The 24,477-nt window shown below is 38.4% G+C and overlaps 1 long non-coding RNA gene across 2 annotated transcripts in view; it reads right to left on the bottom strand.

Annotated features, from left to right (window-relative positions):
• The window catches only part of LOC113006402 (uncharacterized), a 65,649-nt gene extending 41,931 nt beyond the window's left edge, over positions 1-23,718 (bottom strand). For both annotated transcript variants that reach the window (XR_003269747.1, XR_003269748.1), the window contains exon 1: positions 23,642-23,718. This is a non-coding gene — a long non-coding RNA (uncharacterized LOC113006402). The remainder of the gene's footprint in view (positions 1-23,641) is intronic.
• Between the last annotated feature and the right edge of the window lie 759 nt (positions 23,719-24,477).

The following is a 24,477-nucleotide window of genomic DNA, read 5'->3' as shown; positions in this document are numbered from 1 at the left end:
ATACTTGCATGTCCACAACCCCCCTGTGGTGGACTCCCATAAGACTTGTGATTCTAGAGCTTCTTGTCCAGTGCTTTTCATGCCGATGGACCAAATGTGGAGGAGTGCAGCTGCCATTCAGGCAGCGTAATATGCAGTGATGCATGTGTTTTTCATAAGGCTTTTACTGCTCGCTTCAAATTGAAATATTGCATCAGAATTGCACTCGTACTTAAAATACAATCAAAGCACCCGAGGCTAGGTGTCAGCACAAGATAAAGATGACAGAAATTACTGCTTGGTAATTCAAACATCTTATCTGTTATAACTCTGCTTGGCAAGAGTTAATCTGACATTGCAGAAAGCTGTCATGAGTGCGACTTATGCTGTACTGTATGAAGGATGCATGTACATGATGATAAACAAGTTTTTACGCACATGTTCTCACTATATTTTTTTAATGATCTGACCTAAATCACATAAGATATATGTTTGTTAGACTAAAGAACAGAAACAAATCTTTAAACCCATTCCAAATATTTAAAAAATGCTTGTTTACAGATTTACAGAACTGTTACAGATTAAACCAGCAATGTTTGAACAGCCAACCACAAAAACACCAACTGTGTGAACGAGCAGAAAACGTTGAAATGGAAACTAGACAATAGGCAAGCTAGGCAACCGCATCCAGTTTGGGCCAGGTTTAGAAACATTGTGCAACTGAAGCACTGGTGTCATCAGTAAAAAAATGACAACACAGATGGCCCTGCTGTCCGCAGGGGAAACACCATACAGGCTGTACTGGGTTTAAATATAGCATAAGCAATCATATCGGAAAAGTCGGAAACAATTAATTACTCCAGTAAGGTATTTTTAAAAAAGTTTTCACTTCATACATTGCAGCAAATTAAAATGTGTTTATGGAGCATTTTATGGAAGGTGAACTCCAAAAGAGGCAATTTCAGTAAGACATTGGTCATAAAACCTGAAGTCACCAGTGTGTGTGTCTCTCTTTGTGTGTGTGTTTCTCTATGTGTGTGTGTTTTGAGCTTTTATCTATCTATCTATCTATCTATCTATCTATCTATCTATCTATCTATCTATCTATCTATCTATCTATCTATCTATCTATCTATCTATCTATCTATCTATCTATCTATCTATCTATCTATCTATCTATCTATCTATCTATCTATCTTATGGGGCAGGGATAGCTCAGTAGGTAAGGTGGTCGCCCCATGATCGGAAGGTCGGCGGTTCGAATCCACTTAACGGCTACCCTGAGGTACTCCTGAGCAAGGTACCGTCCCTACACACTGCTCCCCGGGCGCCTGCTTAGTGGGCTGCCCACTGCTTCACTGAGTGAATGGGTCAAATGCAGAGAAAAACAAGTAATTTCCCCATGGGGATCAATAAAGTATCCATTATTATTATCTATCAACATTGGGTGTTTATGAGATGATTGTCTAGGGGCTTGTATATCTTCTGTCCTTTACAGTAGCAGACTGTAGGTTTGACCAGTTTTCCAGGGTGCTTGGTGGGTAATTTATATTCTTGTATGTCCTTTGTGGGGCCATACCTTCATTTGCCAGATTCCCTGTTGTTCTTGTGGCTAAAGATATTCCTTTCCCTTATAAGTAAGTAAGTCATAGACACAATTTTATTAATATAGAAAAGTATGTTGAAATATGCAAACCAGAGCAAAATAGTATAAAAGGCACTGATCAAAAATGACTGCTCTGGACTAAGTTAATATAATTTAGTTTTGTTATAAAGATCGCAGCTGACAGAATCCAAACTGTAGCCAAACAGACAAAAAAAAGCAACATATTTTTTGTTTTGTTTCGTATTGAATGACTTAAAATGTCCTCTTTCAGTGCTTTGCACTGAGTTACAAATGTGAGTAATAAATATTGTGTTAAGTCCATGTGGAGAGCAGAAAAGCTAGACAAACAGTCAGTGTAAAAGTGACTGAACCTTCCTGACATCTGATTGCCACTGTCAGCCACAAGGCCCTTAAATTTTTAACCAAACCTTTTGTACTCTAGAGCAGTAAAAAATTAATCACTACTCAACATGAGAAAATTACTCTGCCTTCTTTTTATTTTTTCCCTTTCACTTTGGCTGTGGCCATTAATAGCGCAGTCACTGTTGCCCGGACAGCGTGTAATTCCTTTTGACTTTCCTTTCCATTTGCCTGGAGGATAAAGTAGTTTAAAACATTTCTGCACACAGAAGCATGGCTAACAGGTAATCTATCTAATTATGGCAAGGGAGGGGTTCCCCTGTAAAATATTGAAGAGCTTCCATAACCTTTGTTTCACCCTTTCTGTACACAACCCCCTAAAACAGACATAGTCTTAATGGTAGGTTGGGCCTAAAGGTTGGAAGTGCAGACAATTCAAGCTAGCCAAGTGGAAGAATAGGAGCTGATCAGCTGTTTGTTACCATGGTGTCATTTCAGAGACCGTCCAATATCGCGATAATTGCATGAGATAATTGAACTGCATGATAAGAAAAGTAAAACCAATACAATAGCCCTGCAGTATAAAGTATTGCTGTTGGCATGTTGGGGAGATTTTGATTTGATGTTGGACTGCATCACACTCTGATGAGCTTCTGTCTGAGTTTCCTTCAGCAGGAGGAAAGAAACAGTCAGACACTTGTATTTTAACTGTAACATACAGAGATAGTACTTTTGTTTTTATAATATGTAAGAGAGAGTGCTATGTACAGTTTTATTAATTTATTTAAAAATCTTATTAATATTAATTATATAATATTAATTAATATTAAAAAAATACACAATCTTCCTTTTTATTATCTGCACCTCAGATAATTTACTGTCTTACATGTACGTGTTGTAGGCAAATATTTAGCCTATTGGGGTGGTTAGCACTCTTGTCTCACAGCAAAAAGATCCAGGGTTTGAATCTGGATGGGGCCTTTCTCCCGTCTTATTAAATGCATGTTCTTCCTGTGCATGCGTGGTGTTCCTCCCGGTACTCTGGCTTCCTGCCACAGTCCAAAGACATACATGTGTTGGGTTAATTGGTGGTTCTAAATTGGCTGTAGGTGTGAATGTGAGTATGAGTGGCGGTCTGTCTCTTAGTGTTCGCCCTGCAAAAGATTGCCTGTCAAGGGTGTTCCCAGCCTCTTGCTCTGCAGCAGCTTGGATAGGCTCCAAGCCCCCAAGCAACCAATTGACAAGCGGTTAAGAAAATGGATAGATGGATGGATGTCCATTATACATCCATCACTGTTTCACTGGAACACTGGAGAGTGCTGAGATAATGTTAATAAACACGTCATTGACGCGAGGTTGATCTGCAGCCTTACTGTAGTGGAGGCAGGAACAGAACACACCTTTTCTCTAAGCAGTCCATCATAGCATCATTGCCATAAGCTGAGAGACCCAGAAAAATGACAACTTGTATCTACAGATTGTCCGGTTTATTGGAATAAAGAAGTTTTCTTATTCATTAGAACATTATTGTGATAACAGTTGCTCCATGTGTTAGTGAAACATGTTATGGTTTATTAAATAGTCCACAAAAATACAAATTCACGGTCTCACTTCCTTTCTTATTCTTAGCAAGTTACTATACTATGCCCTTTGACATGTCCACAGTCAGGCATTAATAAACTCTGCACAGTTACGGCCTCCAAGAGGTCCATTCATTTCTGATAATGGAAACCTCATCAGGGACTATCTTTCACATAATACATATAAACCATCTTCACATCAGGTAGCTACTGATAATTTCATACTTTGCCCTTGTTCAAGATACAATAGTCTGAAGCAAATTGGCAAAAGTAATGTTGTGATTTATTTATAAATGAAAAATAAATGTTTGCTAAATAATAAACGATGCCCAATTCTCCTGGATACACTATGAAAAACACTTATTGTCTATAGCATAAATAACAATTTCAAGTGTTCTTCCAAAGGCATTGAACTGAAATAAGCTGCATTCAAAGTCAAAACTGAAATTGTGCAAACCAGATTATGTTTCATGGGTAAAAAAACTGAAAAAAAGCAAAAAACTTGCATCAACTTGAGTTCTTTGGAAACTTGAGTAAAAACAGTTTACTATCCTTTGTAGTCTGCAGACTCATACATTTGTTATTATATAAATGTATTATATAATACATTTTTTGAAAGTATGTTTATTATTTAAGCATCTTTTTAATTTTAAATCATTTAATTAGTTTATGAATCAAATTGGGTTATTTATAAATCCTTTTTTATAAACAGTGCTAAAAAAATATCCAGAGAAAGCAGCACAATCGTGCTTCTGTCCTTTTAAAAGCTGCGTTTCAGGTTCAGAGTCACATTCTCTTCTTCCAGATCAACATTAAAACAATGCAACCGTGGCGCAGACAGCTCGTGCACTTCAAACACCTTCTGAGCCTTTTTGATGTGAAGCACAGGAGTCATCCTAAGGAACACTTCACCTCAGCTGCTGTGACCCTATTATCCATAAAATAAAACATAAACGAGGAGCATCTGAGCTCATTAGTAAACTATGATTAATTTGAATTTTTTGGGTAAAAATAGCATATAGATGTGAGTTATTTGAATTTCTCTGATTTGTATGTAATGTTAATTTGCAACCTATTTTAAACTCAAAGCAAAAAATATTGCCAAATTAAAGAAGTGATGTTTTTAAAAGCCTGTCACCTTGAAATGTCAAATTTTTCCTTCTTTGCACTACGTATTCAAGAACAGTTTTTTACTACATCAAAGCACTTTGCAAAACTTGCCACCATTATGTGGATTTGAGCTGTGAATGATCCTAGAACTGATTACCTGCCTAATGGGACTGACTTTGATTAAGAACATGAATTATTTACATTATTATCCTTCACAGAATCCATGGGATTATTTAGGTGGAACTGATGCGACTCGCATAACAATCTAAATGGTTTCTGAACTGATTCTAAACCTGATTTTACATGAAATACAACCACACCCAGAGAAACACTCGATATTTACTAGCATTAATAGTGACAATAATTCCCCGGTAGAATAATATTTCCTTTCAGATGGTGGTGACAGTAATTTACCTAAACAAAATCACTAAAAATAAACTAACATTTGTGTTATTTTGACTTTTTGATATTATCCTGTAATAGAAATGCTTGTTCAGGGATCTTGTCAGATGTAATAACTTTCAAAATAAAAACATAAAAATCAGTTTTATTGTTCTATTTTATTTAACCCTTTCATGCATAGCGGTCACTACAGTTACAGCTATTCAAAGGCTGTTTTCTTGTATTTGTGCCAGTGTTGATTGTATACTTGCACATAAACCACTACATTGGACACTGATGTGTCACTCCATACCAAATTCATAAGTCAAAACGTATGTTGTCCACCTGAAGTGGACATGTAAGTCAAAAACTTTTTTTCATGCCTAAAGATGAATGAAAATCTAGATTGAGGTTGTCATAATTCATGCATGAAAGGGTTACGCTCAGCACTAACACCAGAGCAGCATCATAAACTAGTCTTAAAATATCATACAGTTCTTTCCACACTTTTACGGGGGAGTAAGACCAGGTTTTGTAAGTGTTGCTGGGGTTCAAAGAGATCAGGCGTAAGTATTTGACCACACACGAGGGGGGTGGGGGGATCTTTCTTGCTAAGATAAATGAAGGAACCTGGTATCAGCAGGTCATGTGTAATAAGCATTTATGATTAATGTCTTTAAAGAAGAATCACCTAAGGGACTCTTTAAGCTGATTAGGATACCAAGCTGTGATATGATGAATGCTCACTTTTGAGTAAAAATACACACTCGGAGTCCTTTGCATATGGGAGACCTGCTTGCTTGCCTAATTGCCTCAGCCTGCAAAGATGATTCATTTGATCTTTCCGATTGGTTTTTGTAAGTGGAACAAACGGAGAGCCACAAATTTGAAATAAAATTTCAAGCTTTATTATTAATGATGTTTGGCCGCTATTGGTTACTACGAAAACAAGTCTTTATCCTGGTACTGTACCACACTGCATTTACAGTATATATGCTCTTAACTGATTTCTATTTTAATCTGGGATATTTTTACTCTGTGGTATGTATTGGAATTAAATCAAATAAATGTATCAGTCTGACTATACAGTGTGTGTGCTTATTTTTTTATTTGCTTGTGTGTGTGAAGTATGTGCATAAATCCCACAGGCCTGGAGACGAGTCACTGGTACCCTGACAAGCACTGCTTGCAAGTGAAAAATGTGAATGTTTCAGACACCTTTTGAAATGTGTTGGTGTTTGCAGGTGGAAGGCACAACTTTTACTTTGAAGGGTTTGCATGTTGCTTTTTTCTGAAGCTTCACTATCCAATGGTGAGTTGTTGATGAGTGTTTGCAGACATGTCAGTGTCTGCAAACTATTTCCTGCTGACCAAAGCAATTACAGAAATGTTTGTCCTTGCAAGAGATTTCACTGAGCCACTTCCTGCAATGATTTATCAACCAGTTGGCTTTTCTGAGCTCTTTGACTTTGGCCTAACATAAACAAATAAGTCATCTGGGCAATGCTTATAGCAGCTTTTATAATAAGAATAAATAACTTCTCCAATGCAATATTTGATTAAAATATGAAAGGACAATCAAGTAAAGTGTTACAGTGAAGCCATTTTTTTTTGTACCAGCAAAAACAGGAGTTAGTGAAATGTGTGACATGTTTCAGCGCCTCGAAAAAATGCTGCAAAAATTCCTGATGAGTAAACCCAAGTTAAAATTATCCTCTAACATCTTTACTAAGACAAAAAAAGAAAGAAAAATTATACCGGAGCCCAGAAATCTGCCAAGTTGCCAAGAATCACAGATGATGAGGAGCTTAACAACAAAGATCGGAAAATAACTCCCCAGAAAATGATTCTGACCACTTCCAAGAGACAGAAAGGAGAGTGTGAGTAGATGACTGACAAATATAGCGTTTATATTAAGCTCTAGTATTAATATTTTCCATGGATAAGGAAAAGGCTTTTTAAGATGATGATTATCTTCTCCTGAAACTAATTGTGTCTGTAGCTTTCCCAACAGGATTAGCAGAAAACACTTTGCATCTTCACAAATATAGGTGTTTTAAATCGAGAGATGTCTCACAGTCAGGTTAGTCTCGTTTTGTGACAACCCATTTTGAGAGAAATTAATACCCTCTGGTGTGAATTTGCATCACAGGGAAGAACAACAATGTTGCAAAATGCTCGTATTAAATATTCGGATTACAACAGATTTTCTTTGTTTTTAAATCTCTGCTTTTACAAATATACCCGTTAATAAGGAAATCGTATATTTAATCAAAACAAATTGTTGTTCTACCTCAGAGAAAGAAAAAACAAAACCACTCACAAGATTTATAATATGGACCCACCTACACACACACACACACACACACACACACACACACACACACTGACCTTAAACATGAACATTATGCAGAGTTCACACATACAAACTTTTGTTACTGCCTCTACTGTGAATACAAATGTAGCAAATTTATACCTTTGATCCACATTACTGTAATATCACTTTCACACACCCTCTCTCTCCTCCCGCTTCCATTTCAAATAAGTAAAAGAAAAAAAACCCAGGATGTATTGTTTGTTCATCTATTTCTCAAAATGCCCGGCCTCCTGTTGGTTGTGAGGACTGGGGTTCTTTGACCACCGCCATGACTGCAATTCCTCCCACACAGGGGAGAATGGCATGACATTTACCAGAGCTGCAAGGCGGTAAAACATCTTTTTTAAATGGCAGGGCTGGAATATGCAGGGCTGAAAGGACCCACGCTGGGCCTCACCTGGACTTCTTCACACTAGCTTGCTAAGCTCATTCCGATAGGGCAGTAATTACAGGCACGGAGGCAAAGCTGAACTAATTCAGACAGGGCAGACCAAATGTTGGTAAGTTTACTATTGGAGCACCTATTCTGTTCAACTGTAATCAATAAATATGTGATTTTTGTAACGGTTGCACTGATTTACATCACTGTGCAGAACAATCAATCTCTTTATGACTTTATGAAATTATTTCCCAAACATTTCCACATCACTCATGGTGGGTTTTAAGATGGAAGTTGAGGAAATTATGCTTCAGTTTTCAAGTTTTTTGTTTTTTATTTAACTGTGAACATGCCAAACTATACACAAGCCCATAACAGTGGGAAATACTCAGTCGCAATCAGGCCTGCCATTATTTGGGGTCTTACACGCACGGTGAAGTATATTTATTTCCATCGACAGACATTTATCCATGAAAATATTGTTGGTGGAACACCACTGGGAGCAGTAACCTCCAGCTCAGAGGCCATATTTTCTGATTTTAATTGGATGTCTTCACAGCGGCGTTGAGAGAAGTCTCCGCTGCAATACAAAGGGAAAAACTGAGAACACCACTGTCCTTTCATTATTCCTGTAAACACGACAATTGCTCTACAGCGACATGAGAACTTTTGTAAACTCTGACTACCCAAACTGCAATTTGAAGGTAAGTAATGAAGGAATCGGTTTTCCTACTTTGTCTGCTCTCTGAGAAGTCTGCTTGTCTGTCAGTTCACTTTGTTGCTTAAGCAATTTCAAATATCTGAGACAGCAACCAAAAACATCATCTCAGCAGGGTGGCACTGAAGCAGTCATAATCAAAATCACATCACAGCATCGTTGATATGAAAGTTGACCCCCCTGTGAACATGGAAATCAATCTCTTTGACTGGCACTGAGATTTTTTTCCCCCATTACACGAGAACAAAAACAGTGCATTATTTTTCTTTCAATCTCATTTTTTTCTTCTTTTTTCATTAAATGTACTTTCTGAATTGTTTAAATGTATTTGTTTCAGTAAAACCAGCAGTTTTCTGTTCTGTTCTTCTTCATCCTTATACATTATCTGAGTAGCAGATGCCAGTGAGATATAAACTGGAAGGCGAGGTGGCGATGGCAAGCAATCAATTGAAAAAGGAATATTTCGATTGCTTACATTCGTCTTCTTTCAGCAGGTCCGTTTAGGGATGGGCATAGCAGATCATCTGTCTCCATCTCACCTATCCCTACCATCCTCTTCTGTAACACCAAACTCATCCATGAATCTTTTCTGTGGTCTTCCTCTTTTCATCCTGCCTGCTAGCTCCATATTCAACATCCTCACTATTCCTCCTCCAAACTACACTCCACATTGCTCAACCTGAGCTGTCCCTCTGAAAACTAACCTTATCCATCCCGGTCACTCCAACTGAAAATCTTAGCATCTTCAGCTTTGCGCTCAGCTTTCTTTCTTTTTGTTTGTACCCCCATGTTCCGACTATACATCACAGCAGGCACTCACTACCATCTGGTAAGCCTTTCTTTTCATTCTTGCAGGTTTGTTACATCAGCATTAAAAATATATCCTTAATCTGTTCCTAAGACATAAATGTAGATTTATTATATTCTCCAGCTAGCCTGAACTTCACTTTTCTTCATCGTGCAGTGATGGAGTATAAAGTATTTGTATAGTGCTTTACACATCCAGTCATTCACACACTGGTGATGGCAGCTACATTGGCAGAGGCGAGGCAGCCGGACACTGGCGCCACCACCACCAGTAGGTAACGGGTGAAGTGTCTTGCCCAAGGACACAACGACTGAGACTGTCCGAGCCGGGGCTCGAACTGGCAACCTTCCGATTACAAGGCAAACTTGCAACTCTTGACCTACGATCGCCCCGTTGTGAAAGCATGTAAAATAAATGTTGTTAAAGAACATTAATATATAAACTATAAAATTGATTATTGATTTGCTACAAGCAACATTTAAGATAATATTGTTTTTCACATTTTTAAAGTTTTGTGAAATTCTTGTTAAACCCACAAAGATATAAAACTGAGCTTTTTTTAAACACCCATCTTTTGAAATAACATCTTATATTCTCCACAATAAATTAGACCCAAGTCTAATCCTGACCCTCTGCTGACAAATACAGTCCTATCAAGTTCATTTTGCTAACTTATGCACTTAATGGATATGCTATAGAGTTTCAGGTTCCTGCCGTTGCGGAAGTTGGAGGCCTTTAAAAGCCACCATGAGCTAGTTATTTAGCACTGATCTCCCTCCTGGCTGTAATGAATCTTACCATGGGGTCTCTCTGAAAAGGAATTCAAATTGTGACAGTTTTAGTAAAAATAAGGATAAAAAAATCTTGGAATGGATTTGCATCAGTGTGAATTAAAAACACAGAGCGAATAGAAATTAAATGAAACCAAATAATCAGCAAGTACTGAATAATACTGAGGAATAGTGAATGGTGCTCAAAAGCAAATAGTCATCAACAAAGGGACTTTTCTGGCTCTTATTGTCATGACTAAATATATTTACTGAGCTTAGTTGTCACTGAACAGGCAATCACTTTGATACTGCATCAGATCAGTAATGAGTAATCTGTAGGAATACTTGTGTGACTTATGAGCCAAGTGTGAAAGGCAAATACACTCTGTGATACTACAAGTATCACAAGGAAATCCACGCTTCAAATCATTTCTAACTTTGTCCAACTTGGCTGAAGAGAAAAAAAAACACCTTGTATTTTAATTAAAGCTATGTATCATAAAACACTCCATATGGCTATAACCACTATTAAGAGGAAGTGTATACGAGTCCATTTGGATGTTGCATGATATAGTGACACACAGACTCAATTATACTGAGCTGTAAAATTTTTATTCTGCCAGAAAAATCTTTCGGCACGAAGACTGGAACTGCAGCCTAAGATAATCCATAAAAAAACACATGAAATGTTAATAGATTTTAATGATTGATGTAAAGATAATTGGAATGTCAGAAATGAAGAAGTGTAGGGGAACAGAGGTGTTTTGGAGCATAATAGTTGAGCTGGTGGCAGAGGTTCAATCAAGTTTGCCGTTGCAAACTTGATGCAAAAATGACTCTTCTTGAAATTCTGTAATGATGAAAATGTGAAAAATCAAACAGTAGTTGAAGTATTTTCTCTCTTTTTCTTGACCCTGAAGCAGTTACATGAAAATGAATAATATCATCCATAATGTAGTTGCAGATAATACTATAGCTCAGTAGTATATGTTGTAAATGCTGTAAGAAATAATGTTATCCTCAGGAATTTGCAGTCAGGTTAAAAAAAATCTGAATTCAAAGAGAAATTATTTTATTTATAATAATAAAATAGTTTAAAAATAATTTATGGGAGAGTAAAAATCTTCTACCTTCCTAACCCCACAGAGGCAGGGCTATTATCACAATTTGTAAAAAAATACTATTTCTGTGCAGAAAAATGTGTAATAATGAAATAATAGGTCTAAAAAGTTGAATTTATTCAGTCAAACACAGATGCTGTAAAAAAGAACCATCAGATGCTACGATGACCCTTTAGCGATAAAAAAAACTATACTGGTAACTCAGAAAACCATCCTTCAAAAAAAGCAAAAAAACATAGATGTTTGAGTTAACATATGATAACCGCAGGTCATAACATGTGATCACATTATTTTGATACTAGGAAACGACTCCTATCAGGACAGATATGTCACATCGTGGGGAAAAAACTGATATATTTTTTTATTGATTTGCTCCAAGGGGACAAATAAACCCTGCTAGCAAACTGACCAAAATGCACAACACAGACAGACCCACTGAAAGTGTAACATGTTCGGGATTCTGGTTTGATTTTTTAACTTCATTACACACATATCTTAACAAGCATGCATAAACTGACACCCACTCGATAGCCAGGGGTGAAAGGAAAAACATGAACTCGTCTGCATTTAAATTAGTTTCACTCTCTAGCCATTTGAATGCAATAAAAAGTTCAAGTATAACTAAATTGATAACAATCCCGTGGGATGATAAAAGAGCCCTATGTGGCCAGTACATGTTTGGAAACTGGACAATCGGGGCTATAAATACATGTTTTAATTTTGTTTTGTGTTTTTATAATGTTATTTTCTATAGACTTATAGCCAATAAATGTTCAAATTCAAAATGATATATAAGAATGCAGAAAATATTTATACTGTTTAAGCTGCATAGCTAGCTACCATCCATTGAAAACATATCAACCATATTGTCCAAATTGTTTCAGTCATTGTTATGCAGCTGACATTAGCAAGTTAAATGTGTTTGAGAGATGTTCATTGGCTACCTTTATTATCTGGGCAGGACTCCACAGTGGGTGCTGCTGGTGAGCATGCAGTTTGTTTGTTTTTTGTAGTGGTTATGTGATATATTATATATATTAAATCGTGATTTTTTTCAGTCTCACTTTTGTCACAGAACATCAAAGCCTTGGAAATGAACACATTAAGTGAACATTATTATTATTATTTTTTTTTAATTTAGAGACAAGTACACACAAGTTGACCTGACTGCTGTAGCCACATTTCTCTCAGAAGGCACAATATAATAATTGTATGCCGTTAATAACAAGCAGGATTGTTCTGCTCTCTTCCTGCCTCTGGTCAGCTGTGTCAGGGTACAAAACAAAACCAGGTCGACTATTTCAATTTACTTTCCAAATTAGAAACAAAATCGTTGTTAACAGCAACACTGATAAAAAATAATCTGAATTGAATTCCTAATTAATTTCTAAATCCAGAATCAGAACTTAATCATTTGATCCACAACTAAGAAAACACACATCCCAACCTCATACTCATCCCAATCTTTAAACATTCCCATTCTGTTTTGTTGTTGTTGTTTTTTCAATAGGTGATTTCTGTGTTTTCCTCTTTGGTGGACGACGTTCAAGGGCAACACGTGACGTCACAGACACTATAAATCGGCGTCTTGTGAAAAACTATAATTCGAATCTAATTAAATATGTAGCATTACTTCAGTAGTTACTTCAGGAGCTGGTCATATTTGGTGAAACCACACTGTTCCTGAAAAAACTGAGTGAGTGATTTCACTTTAAAAGAGCGAACAGGATTTTTGCTGGTGCGCTGACAAAAACACACCTAACTTTGACCAGGAGACGAGAGTACAAGTCTCGCTTGCACTTGCACTCTCGCTTTTACAAATGACCTATGTATGTTGTCTGGAGGAGGACAGTCGAGGTGAATACTGAGACCGCCCTAAAGAAGTTCCCCTAAAAACTATGAGGATGAACCATAAACGAAGTAGAGGGAATACACAAACATCAGCGGCTTACAACTAAAAAGAAATTACTGTCAGTCACAGAGAAAAACTCCTCCTTAAACATTTTGATATTCTTGCCATGTTACTCTTCTTGTACTGTACAATAGCACTGCAGAGCACAGTGGCAGGCTGCACAGGGGTGTCCTACTTTAATAAATGAGCTCCAACTCTTGCTCCAGAGCATCAGAACTGCAAATTTCCTTATGTAACTGCTCAGTGTTGTGACAAAGTAAATTTGAGGCAGGTTCAAAGTTTGCACTTACGAGGTATAAATGACCTCGCTTTAACACTGGGCGACACCGATGCTGGTGACTTGACTACATCTACCTGTAAGTGGACTTTTTGTGTGAACCTTTGATGTGTAAAGAGCAGCAAACAGATGGTTTGATGCGATGTTGAAGATGTGCTGCCTCCAAGCCTTTTTGGAAACAGCGTGAAGACCTAAAGTGAAATTCAAGCATTCAAAACTGTAACTTTCTGCACTGCCTTTGCAAAAGCTTTGATAGTATGATCAGTGCTGGTTGTTGAGCAGTATTTTCACAACACCAATACTATTAGAGTCATTAGGGGCCCTGCTGCGGTACAATCTTTAGTTTATCCTGAGGGTGACCATTTGGGAATTGCAGGAACACAACTAAGCTGTAAAATTACATTCCATAGATTTGCTTAGATCTCGTCTTGATACAAAGTTGAATTGCTTCGTGAAAGTGTTTTCCACCGACAATAACAATTAGTTTTTACAGTTGAGCTGCTCAGAGATTTGTTGTTATGTTTCCATGACTGTTTAAAAGACTTCACTTGATGTTATGGCTCCATTCTAGAGACATTTTGTTGAGGGACTTTATGGCCCGCTGAGCAAACAATCATTTAAATTCAATTAAGACTACGAAATGGCACAGCTGAAAACAGTCCTTTAAAAGGTTTGTTTTCGTGTAGTCTTGACCTATGTTCAGTGACTATATCCAGCACAGTATATACAGTATATTGCACATGACAGTGGATAAACTCTTCAGTGCATGTGCAGTGAATAAAATGGAATCATTAGCACAAAGCTCAGCATAATGAGAAATAAACAATAATGGGATGAACCCACTGTGTCTCTGCCCATCAGAGAATTTCATAATTAGCAATTAGCGGCCATTGTATTATAGTAGGTGCAACTCAAAGCTGGCTTAAGTGTCTACACTCACTTTGCTATCCTGAGGCATTGGAAATAAAATATCCCACTGGATTCAAACTTGATTAATGTCTTTCACGAGAAGGACTGCGATGGCAGATTAGCTATGATTATGAGTGGCTCATTTATTTTCAACATGTCATTATCTTTTACAACACTGACGAAGCAAATGGCCAGAGTGTGTTTACGAGTTTCGCGATCATTAATAGTGCGCCCTTAAAAAAAAAGCAGATGAAATGAATCAGAGGAAGTCCAATAACCCTAAAGCTTGATGTCTTTCCAATCAGAAATATTCAGAGTAAAGAAAGTTTGAAAGAAACATGATTTATTTCACAGAAGATGCATTGTTTTTGTAAACCTGAACACGCCGCTCTTTCTCTGCAGTTTCTTCCGCTCTCATCGTGCTCCTGATACGACAACATTATTAAACATCTCGTATCTTGTACTCCTTAATTCTTATGTTTTCACATTATCTTCAAAAACTTAATTAAGAAAACAAAAATGTTTAACAGCGTTTTTTCCTGTATTACTAGGTGTCTCGTCAGCCCACCGTTCTGGTAAATGTTGATGAGCCTGTTGAGCAAATGTGAATAATTGATAACTGTTTTCCAGTGGCCTGATTGTCACAAAAAACCAAGACAAATAGAGCGAAATAGAATCATAAAATATTCACCAAAGTGTTGGCTTGAAAATGATTAATTCCACAGTCATTTTTACAAGGATGCAGGTGTCCTCGCCCAGACAGGGAGACTTGACCACGGACAGCAAATACTAAAACCACTGAAGAAGCGTGTGATGTTCTAGCTTTGCCCTCTTCAAACTTTTCTACAGACGAAGAATGTCGACCAGATACCATCAAGTGCATTCGGGCCTCTTAAAGTGCAACAGGTAATAGCAGTCAAGAAGCCTTCAGGTTAAGGTTCAAAGAGAGTTATCTCCAGCAAACGTGAACCCTCACTCTCGCTCTGACATTTCGTCTAGTCTCTGCTGCAGCACATTTTTGCGCTGATTGTACTTTGGTGTAGTCACAAACACTCCAGCAGCTCTTCTAGTGAACATCTTCACACCCACAATTGTTGCATCACAAACAATGAGCGTTCAGTTCCAATGCATGCTCCAAGCTGAACGAGACACATCGGAGCATCTTCTTTCAAATATGATAAACTGCATTATTATTATTATTATTACTACAAGACGTTCAATAATGTTACAGTTCTAAATAAATAAATCAAGAAAATCTTCCCATTCAGTGGATTTTGGCAGATCTGGTACCCCACCCCCATCCCCGCTCCTCCTCCCATTTGTGATAGAGATGGTTTGGAAATAAAAGATGAATTAAAGCTTACTCTTTATATCACGATGACATGGTGCCATCTACTGTTAATAAAGAGATGATATTGCTCGAGGTTCATATGCCTTTGAAAAATATCAGGAAAGTGGAACCGTGATTCCAAATTACATATTTACCCAGTTTTCCTTCCTAGAGCCCTTTTTATTTGATGTGTGTGTGTGTGTGTGTGTGTGTGTGTGTGTGTGTGTGTGTGTGTGTGTTGTTGATGTATGGGAGTTTTTCTTTTCAAACTGTGGACTCACACAAATCTCAGTGTCTGTAAACAGATGTAAAAATGACACGAAGCCATTTTCAGTACAACATGTTTTCACAAATAGAAATATGGTTTCACGTTGTAATTGTGTGATCATGAACTTGACTGATCTCTTTCTATGTTACAGTTCTGTGAGAACGGTGGACAGTACTTCCGGCAATGCTCGTCGTCGCCACAGTCGACTCACAGCCCACCACAGGGCTTCTATATGAGCACAATTTGTACAGACGATCTTTCTGTAGAATTTTAACATTGTACCTCCTTCAAGTAGCGTGCGCTGCTGCCACAGACAAGTTGGATTGTGGGAGTAAGGTATTCATTAGCATATCAGTGACACAGATTAACATATATTAACATACATTATGGCTGAATTAATCATGGCATGTAGTAGAACTTGGAGCGGCATCTGAAAACAGTGTGCTCTGAAGTCGATTCAAGGAAGAAAGCTCGCTGTTCTTGCATAGTAATCTCAGGCAGCTCAAATAAGCCCATAGAACATGTGATACCCTGTGATATCTTGGCTCTTTCATAAAGCTTGTTCATTGGTTTTTTTCATATCCAGTCTCTTGTTTTGGCTGATCTACTCATTAATGAGGGATTTGGGTTGTAATATAGTTTTACGTTTTTAAAATGCATTCATATAGATATATTTTGGCTTTTAAGGTAAAATTGCTTTGTGGTCACAAACGATAGCGTGCCTTGGTTAGTATAAAGCTTGTGAACAATGAGATTTTTCACATATTATTACAATTGTAAATTGGGATACTCCACAGAATTTGATACTGGAACTCCATATAAACGGGCTGACTGTTATATTTTTGTGGTTTAAGATACTAAGTCTTTGCTTTCAGTTGCAAAAAGTTGAAGTCCCAATCAAAAGAACCAAAAAATGGGATTATGGGTCAAAAATTGCAGAACTAAAAGATTTAAAATGAAATTCTTCATGAACATAAAAGGTAAAAAAACCCTTAAATGTCACATCCTGTCCCTTAAGGGCAGAAAAGTTATAAACACTTTAATCAAGACATGCTTGATAAGAATAACACATCAATCTTCCACAAGTCTTCCTGCAGCCACAAATCCAAACTCCTCGTAGCTAAGGAGGAGCAAAGCCACAAAATGAATTGATAAATAAATCGAGTCTTAAAAGTGGGGTGGGGTGGGGGGGATTAAACTAACACATCAAATGTCACCGATTCATTTATCAGCATTTTGGTCATGGCTACTTTTGTGGTGCGCTATCTCAGTGAAACACACAGCTGGGGTCCTATCTAGGTATGAACACAGATTCTGCCTTGGGCCCAGGTAGCACATTTAGTTTCTGCTCGTGGAGATGAACACTAAGCAGATAATGCTATTCCTTCCAATACTTATCATTAACTTTTGACTGCCAGGCATATTGTTATAGGCCTGATTGAAGCGAGGCCATATCACTGGTAGTATGACTCCGGTCCGGACCGCCTGTTCCACTCAGTTAGGAGTAAAGCAAATAGTTTCCTTTTAAACACTACTTAAACAGCTCTCAGAGTGCTCTTAAAATCGTAATGAAAGCGTCATGCACGAATCTGGAATGCAAGCGCCCGAGTGGCCAGTATCACTTGAAAAGGGCCATTTAAAAGGCAAGCCGGAGCACATGATGGACAGCTCCTTCTCTGTGTTGCCAGGTGAAAAGGGGCTGACAACTTGAATTATATGGTTATTACACCAGTCCAGTCTGCCTCTATGGACCTGCTGACACCACCACAATAAACACGACCCATCACCCACCAAGCTTTTTGCCGGGCAAAGAGTAGATATAATGAAAAGCAACTCTTTTTTTATATATATTTTACTGTGAATATCTACTGCAGGTAAAGCATGAACTTGGGCCTTTTCTTTCCCTGACATCCCCCAGCAGCAATTCAGCCTAACAAGGCACAGCAGCACAGTAGGAGCAGCACAGTGTTTTAGCTTAAGTAATGTCAAGTTAAATTCTGTAAAAAATCAGGCAAAAGAGATGTGTCTATTTTCATTCCTCCGTTTGCAATCAAGACATAGTGATACGCATGCTTATTGCTGGCATGATTTACAGTCGTTTGCACTGATATGACACTGTTGGGGAAACTGAACGATTCAGCCAAATAAACTTACTTACAGGCAAAACAAACAGACAACCTCTCCTTGTGCCTTTACCTAATTATTCCTTCTTCTAAAGTCCTAATGAACTCCATGTGATAGATGTTTATGGCTGCTGCAGATAGTTTATTTGGATTTTTTGTGTGCTTGAATGCTCGTCAATGAAATTCAACGTGAGAAAAGGAAAAACTTCTAAGTAAACCACTGAAGATATCGGCATGAGAGGACAATGTCCCTCTAATCCTTCTAGTACTTCCTGAATAATTCATGAACTGTCCAAGTGTAACTGCAGTTTTAGAAATCATTACTTTATAGTAATTGAGGACCTAAAGGGCCTTGTCTCACACTATTAGCCAGGTGAATTAAAACACCCTTGCTACCTTACATACTCCAGCATTTAGGACCACATTTTGTGTACCACAAAGAAAAAATTGTGTGCATAAAGGCAGATATGCATGTAACCACAGCCAATTTCACTCCTACATTAACACAATACAATGTGCTAAGTTGACAATTACTTGTAGAAAATGCGGTTTCTTCCTTTTCTTTTTTCCTTTTTTGATGCGAAAGTTGGCGCTCGTTTACAAAGCAGGAGTAGGGATGGGTATCGTTTAGGTTTTATCCGATACCGGTGCCAAATCGGTACTTTTGAAACGGTGCCGGTGCTTAAACGGTGCTCAAACCGGTGCTTAAAGAATGGAGAGCACAAACTTTGTCCAAAAACCTCTCATGTTCAGCTGTTTTGTTTTTTTTTTTTGTAAAAAGATAACAATGTTAGCCTTTTCTGCAGCTATGGGGCATATATGGTATCACTCTTGGCTGGAAGCAGTGCTTAAACAATGGAAAAAACACAAACTTTGTCCAAAAACCTCTCATGTTCAGCTGTTTCCCACTTTTTCTTTGGTCATTTTAGCCTTTTTGGCCAGGGTGAAGGGAGCATCTGCCATCAAACAAGAAGACAGCCGCATGTAGCTATGATGATGTTTGTTAGTTCACCTTACATGCATTAATGTAATAACGTGGTTAGCCTACTCAACGTAATTTACACTCGAACAACATTAAGCGACTCACGCAGAGAAGAACGGCTGCTGCCATCATCATCCTCATCATTTCTGCTACACTGGCAGGGCTAGGGGCCAGGACTCTATTCTTCGGGTTTTTGGGGGATGTTGCTCCGGGTCCGATAACTGGCAACCCACCCAACGTGCACAGTGTGAGGTCTCGCAGCAAGCTATCAAATACGGCGCATTTCTCGGCTTTTAACAAAACGCTATGCGTCGCCAGGTGTTTCATCGGATTTGAGGTGTTACCTCCTTTGACAGTATCACAGTATCAGCTTAAAGCACTTGTTGCTGCTGAGTTTGCATCTTTTGCTGTGAAGTACAGCCAGACTTTTGACCGCTTCGCCTTGGACATTTTTAATCTGTAGCTCTGCTCTAACTGAACTTACGTACCTGGCCCCGCCTACTATCCTGGGAAACGTAAAATGATTGGCTAGAAGTGTATCACAGCTCAGGAAAAAAAAGCACCGAAATAAAGCACCGAAATGTGCGCTGCTTTTCGGTCTGGTTACTACCGTTTATGTCAGAACCGGTGCCATCATGGCACCGGACACCGGTACCCATCCCTAAGCAGGAGTTGCAGCTACGGTAACTGCACGAGTGGACCCAAGATATGTTCTCCCCTGCCGATGCAAATACAGACATTTTGGCACAGAACTCCTTGCATTATTCAGGTCTATCTATAGAGGAGATTAAATGCATAAAGAAGTGCACTGCTGTTTCAAATGTGGAAACCTCGAAACATACTGAGGGTGGGGGTGGGGGGATTTCCTGTTTCTTCCTTCCTTCTTAAGGACTCGTCATTCAGTGAGCTGCGCATGCTCCTCCTCAGATAGGTTTATTACTCGAGGCAACACATGGGATTAATAATGCATGTTTTTTGACACGATAAAACAAGAAGGTGCAGAATCAGAGAGCCGTCTATAAATTTAAGATGTACTTTTTACATTGATTCTCTCATACTAGACTAAATCACTACAATGGGGACATCTGGAGGAATGGTAATTAGACATTATGTGAACTGTTGTACATGTTTTATCGCGGTGATCTCAGAAAGTGTAGGTTTTACTTTCACTGCTGATATTCTGAATGGATTGCTTGCTTTTCTCAGATAATGCACGCACCTCAACACTCAGCAGATCGTTTCTTAAGATATTGTAAAGTATGCTTTTTGGTGTAGCTCTGTGTTTTGAGTAACTCCTCTTCCTTAGGGGAAGGATTTATACACAGCACAATGCCAGAACCAGGCAAAGGACTGACAGCCTTAGAAATGGGAATGTCAGATAACTGGCTGAGGTTTTTATGCCAGTTTTCTGGTTGCATTGAGTTCTGTTGTTTTGGCCGGGGAATACTGAGGCCGTAGAGAGATTCAATACAGACATTTTGTTGATCATAGATGGTCGGGTTGACATTTTGACACTACTTGTACAAGTTTTGTCTATTTCTATCACTGTCTTGTCAGCTGAAATGAGAAATATACTGAAATATGAGGTGATCCGTTAACGGTTGGGTAACCATGAGTGAAGGTCTGTCAATTAGTCGTCAGACTACGGAGTGTCATTAAATAGTCAATGTACTAAAAACTGAAAGATCTATATGATTGATTTCTGCATGCTATGCAATTAGAACTGGCATTAAGTGTGTTTTAGGGTAAAGTGTTTCTGATAAGTAGGTGACATTAAAGACATGAGATAAAGTCAGATTTTTGAGAATTCTTTTGACATGAAATCAAACTAAAAATAAACACAAATACCCAAAATGACTGGTGTCAGAATAATGTTCCCACATTACTCTGTGGTCTCCTGGAGAATGAGACTAAGCATCCCCACATAATTTGACTTCATGTCTGCAATTTATGAAGCAAAGGATGGGAGGAAGGCGCACTGACTGAAATTAGATGCCATGCTACAAAAACGGGGCCAGCATAGGTTGCCAATGAAATCACTGTATTCACCTTACATCATTTGACAGCAACAAAATGGCGACAAAGTATCTCTTCAGCTCCTAGAGGTCACAGAGGATGGATGCACCACTAATCTCTGACACTCGCGCTGGGACGGTGGGGGAAATCGACACAAACTGGGGCTTTAGATAACTTCGCTATCCACCAGTGACCTCAAATGCGAAGGCATCTCTGAGCCCGCTGTGCTCTGTCAACCAAATCCTTCTTACTGCTTGGTGAGTTCAGACAGGGAGACGTTGCCTGCCCCACAAGGATAAATCCCAACCAAGAACGGGCTATATATTAATCTGATATTGTCTTTTTATTGTTTGGGGAATAATGCTGTGGAAAGCGATGACTGATCGGAGGGCTTGAGAGACTTTTTTATTGTCAAACTTGTATTTAGAGATGTGTGAATGTTTCTCCAGGGGGTTCGATCACACAAAGCCAAAGAACAAAAGCATCATCTTCCTCAAGTCTTTCCGACTTTAAGAATAAGACCTAAAAACGCGCTAAACCTGTTTGCTGTTTGCACACATTGTAAACGCCGTTGATAGAAGCGACTGATGAGCTGACTTTCATGCCTTAAACTTCTTCACTTTCTTTTTGGAGCAACATATGACACCGCTTGAACAGCTTTGTGGTAAACATGCAGATTTGTCACCAGCTCATTGAGTATAGTTCACGTCAAATTGAGCCCACAAATGCCTCCAGTAAAGACTCTGGCAGAGGGATAAATAGTGCGCTGAATGTATCTGCCACTGCACCCCAAGAGGGAATATTATCAGGAAGGTTTGTGGTTTCATTGATTTCAAGACTGCAATCATCCCCATCTCATGTAGTGGGCTGAGAGAGGATAAGTGAGTCTGCAGTCAGTGGAACAGCTCCGTTTGACAGTAGGACACGTTTGAGATGACTTCAGCGATAGCAGTCCACTAAGGAAGTTTCAAGAATTATTTCCTGTAACCAAAGAGTGCCAAAAAAATCCCACTTTTGTTGTAACAACTGATCACATGAAATAAAATCTGTCCCCTCTTTAGTTTATTGAATTTCCTTCCTCGTGTATTTTTATGAATTGATGCTTTTATTCAGGTTTCAAAAATCCAAGTTTTTGATAATTAGAAAACAGAGTGCATTCAGAGGACGGCCCCGGTACAATACTCTACAATAACACAAATGCAAAACAATCAAAGCACTTCTAATGGCCCTGACTAGATGTTATCTCGCCCAACTTTGTATTGCTGCTTTCAGAAATAAAGTTCAAACCATTAAGCAATTTGCAGCGAGGGGCAGAGCACAGAGAAATAAATTGAATTCACACTTGCTGTGCTTTAAAGTTCTCCTGACAGATGGAGAAGAATTATGCTTGCACCGTTTTACTGAAAGAATAGGTTCAGCGAAAACGAAAGCTCTGCCATATTTGGTTTTCAAAAAGGCTTAATGGATGATGATGTTAACTTCAACGCCCTTTCCTCCTTTTAACCTGCCACGACAGCACGGAGATTTCAACTAGATATGCGAAAACTAAAATAAAAGAAGGGGGAAAAATCGATTGTCCTTCTTCATCTTTCATTCATCATGCGTGTATTTAGGTTTTAGGTCAAATCTAATATTGAAAGTAAGCCACAGAAGCCCTCAATTTCTTGTTGCCTTGATACCTTTATGATTATAGCGAGTTTATAAATAGGCTGCGTGTCATCCACCGTGAAAATAAACATGATGAATTAATCAGTTGTGCTTTAATGGATATGTATGGAATTGATTCAGACGCTTGCTATGTCTGTGAGCTACGCTGGGCCAGGATTCAATCTAAAACCCTCTGCTGGTAGGATCTTTAGACGTCTCCTCTGGCATTGTTCACATCCATTCTTACCGTTTCTCACTGGCACAAAGAGAAAAGGCTCGAGAGTTTTGTTTTATACAGAAGCTACATTTTTAAATCCAAGTGAAAAAAAAAAGAAAGTTACAAAACCTTGGATTGGTGAGCAGTGGAACGTTTAATTTACTGATCTAAAATTTTAAAGATATATATTTCCTTTGGGACTCCAACTAAGGTGCTCTACAACTTTATTTTTCTTTTCATCAATATTAAACCTCATCCTCTGATGCCAAACTAAATGGTGATAAATAATGCATTTGAATTAAAATGCAATGTAACACAATGTTTCATGTAACACAAAATTAGGATTGTTTTAATCACAACATTTTTTAAATGTAATCTGTTAAAAAAAGAACAAGCTGTACAGTTTACCTCTGGAAATTGGATTTCTCAAATGTATTCTTTTAAATGTTTGATTGTCTTGACTATCCTCATGGAACAACATAAAAACAGGAGATACATGCTAGCTTTTCCAAAATGGCCTTTCCTTAACCAAAATCACATGCATGTGCAAATCCACTTTTAACCACTATAACACACACAAAAGCTTTCTACATCCCAGACAAAAGACCCTGCAAGCAACTTTTCACAGCTAATGAACTTGCGTAACTAACAGTACTGCAGTGACAATATCGCCAGTCAACACAAACAATCAATCGGCTCTGCAGCAATAACACCGAAAGGAAGTGCCTCCAATTTATCTTTATTAAATCAATAGGGATTTGATAGCCTTACCTGCAGTGGTGCGCTTTGCCAAGTGTTGGAGCTGTAAGTGTCTAGAGCATTGGGACAGGGGGAGATCTCTGATTCACTTGTTGTTTGTCGGGTATGGGGTAGTTTGCTGTGTGGCTGGAAGCGACACTCCTAAGGGCCCATTGTGAATAGAGGTCAGGATAATAGACACAGTCACACAACAAAGACTGATAATCCTGTCTCGCCCCACAGCTCCCATGTTGCAATCAGACATTTTAAGGGCAGTTAAGTTGCAGCGAGGGGCGGCTGAATGAACTGCGGTTAGGAAAGACTCCCAAGCTCCCATTATGGACTGTAACCGGTGTCAATTCGCAGCAATTAGACCACTCAGATGTGTCAGTAGACAGGCCTCAAATTAATAAATAAATAACGTCAACCACAAGTGCTCGCTGATATAGCCTTTTGAGTCATTTGAGTCTCCCAATGGTCTGTTTCAAAGCAGAACACTTAGTCCTTCAAAAAGTGACGAGGTGTACCTCCTCTTTCCTGAATGACCTTTGAGTGAAAATAGTCCTGACCGAGCAGGCTGCTTAAATCTGCTTCCTCTGCTCATTAGAAACATCTGTTTAAAAAGGACCAAACTCTTTGTGGCGGTTCACTGATGGCCCAAACTGCTGACATCAACTAAAAAATAAATAAATATAAATAATTAAGAGCTTACTACATGTTATATTTGTGCAGCACATCAGTTAAATCTGATAAAAGCAGTAGCTATAACCCGAAGAACCCGATCCATTGGGGGAGATAATCAATGAAGACACAGAATATATATTTTTATATCCTCCCTAATAATAAAAGTGGGTTATGACACGGACCAA

Source organism: Astatotilapia calliptera, chromosome 15 (genome assembly GCF_900246225.1).
Source record: "Astatotilapia calliptera chromosome 15, fAstCal1.2, whole genome shotgun sequence".
Classification (NCBI taxonomy): Eukaryota; Metazoa; Chordata; class Actinopteri; order Cichliformes; family Cichlidae; genus Astatotilapia; species Astatotilapia calliptera.
Note: the sequence above shows the minus strand (reverse complement) of the source record. Positions and strands in the feature narration are given on the sequence as shown.